Source organism: Jaculus jaculus, chromosome 8 (assembly GCF_020740685.1).
Source record: "Jaculus jaculus isolate mJacJac1 chromosome 8, mJacJac1.mat.Y.cur, whole genome shotgun sequence".
In the NCBI taxonomy this organism is placed as follows: Eukaryota; Metazoa; Chordata; class Mammalia; order Rodentia; family Dipodidae; genus Jaculus; species Jaculus jaculus.
Window position 1 is genome coordinate 65,010,278 of NC_059109.1, and position 2,151 is coordinate 65,012,428.

The 2,151-nt window shown below is 45.2% G+C and overlaps 1 pseudogene; it reads right to left on the minus strand.

Annotated features, from left to right (window-relative positions):
• Positions 1-1,013: 1,013 nt before the first annotated feature.
• On the minus strand, positions 1,014-1,929 carry LOC101597950 (annotated as a pseudogene).
• Between the last annotated feature and the right edge of the window lie 222 nt (positions 1,930-2,151).

The window sequence follows — 2,151 nt, forward strand, 5'->3', positions numbered from 1 at the left end:
TCCAGATACATTTATTAATTTTGTCTTGTGGAAAGGTAGATGCACCAAAGCATCAAAAGTTTACTAATAATCTTGGCTGGATAAATAGAGTCAGTTTGACATAATCTCCAATTTCAAAAGTTACATAAAGTAGTGAAAGCAGCTATCATCCTCACCTTTTCTTGCTCAGTGGATCCTTCTTGTGGTGCCTTGCTACCACAGCTTTCTCTATTAACTTTCTGTGTTGATCTTATAATAAAGCCAGTATTATAATTGCGTATAGAAATGAATGTGTGGCTCATTCTCATAACTACTTGCCACTAAATTGACTCATTCTTCTTGCTCTATGTGAGAATTATCATTTAACTTGCTCATAAATTCTGTGTTTTCTAATGGCAAAAGATGGTTGCCTAGGACCACAACAGACTGGCTGACAAAAAATCACCCTGCATCTTTTCTTGCAGGTCCCAAGCACACCTGTCAGGTAAAAAATATATGGCCTTCCTTTATTTTTCCAATAGATAGTAAACAGTTCATTTGCCTTGAGAAGTCCAAGAAATGTTTTCATTGTAAATTATTGTAGTAAATTACTATAGCTTTACCTCTCCAACAGGATATTAAATGTTTCCCATATTTTCATACATTTTGATACTATAATATAATCAGACTGCCATTTTCTAAATGGATGTTTCATGGATTCTAATGATGTTGCCAAAATGATTTCTTGCTGAAATATGCCTGAGGAAGTATAAAAAAATTGAAGTGCAATATTTAAAAAATAATTTTAAAAGCTTTTTAACATGATAATATATATCCGAATTAAAAAAATTGGTAATATATAGTTATTTGTTCAAGTCCACCTTGGAAACCTGTAACAGATATTTAAATACTACAGTGAAAAGGCATCTTATTATACTTTTAAAAATATCTGAATTCGCTAACATTAAGTATGTAAAAAAAATCATTTCCCTTTGAGAGCACTTTGTCCTTTGAAGAAGGGGGGTGGAGGGGAGGGCACCACCGTGGCTAATGCTTCAGCCCGGGTAGGCTTCAAGGGAGGCCTTGCTGCGGTCGCCATAGTCCTCTCCCGCTGCGATGTCACGCGAGGCCATGAGGATGAGGTGAGGCAGGCCATCCATGTCGTGCAGTTTAGTTTGCAGTTCCCACATTTGCTGTGGTTGATCAGTCTCCCTAGGCGATTTGTCTCTCGAGTGGCATCCACGCAGTATGTTTTGCTCAGATCCTGAAAATAGCACATGTAGCAGCCGGTGGAGGGGACTTGTGCATACAGAGCCTCCGCTTCTTGGCATCAGTGATCTCAATGAGGTCCCCGTGGTATTCCCCCAACAAGTCCCCCTGCGGAACTGCTTAGAGGCGATCACGCCCCTGCCTTTGCCATCAATGAGGTCAATCTTCATGCCTTCTTCCTTCCCACTCTCGATTAGCTCGTCTATTCTTTTCCGTTCTTCAGACTGCAGCTCAGCTTGGCTCTTCCTGGAGCTCCTTCGGACCGGGAAGAAATCTGTGAGTTTGCGATTCTGCTGCGTTTTTCCTTGAGCTTTTTTCCGGGGGGCCTACTTGCCCTTGAGGGTCTTTTTCAGAGCTTGGGTGGTGACAACTGCATTGTAGAATCAAATGATGGGATGGAGTTTTGGGAGGTTCTGCTGCTTCAGATTTTTGGTTTGGAAAAGGTGCCAGGGGACCTCTCATGGCATCTTTGATCTTCTGTTCCTCAGACTTCATGGTGTTTCTTATGGCGTTCCCAGCATTTCTTTTCTCCTTTCCTGTAGATCCCAGCTAATGGTTTCCCTTGACATTTGACTTCGTGCTGTACAACTGAGTTCTCTTCCTGAAGGGGGCCCACATTCCGGAGCACTTGCTCGGGCTCATGTAGGAATAGATCTTTGATTGCCCAGCAAACACATTCTCCTGCAGCCCGGCCAGGCCCATGGCGGTGCGCCCCGCGCCCTCGCGGCCGGGCCACCAGCTCTGCCGCTGCCGCTGCTGTTGCTGCTGCCGCCGCCACCAGCGCCGCCTTTCTCCACCGCCTGCGAGCAGGGGCTGCGGCTGCCGGGCTGGGGACGCAGGGAGGGAGGGAGGCGCAGGCGGCGCGTCCTTCGCCGCCCACTGTCTGGCTCCCGGCCCGGGGAGCTAAAAAAATTTTTTTAAAAA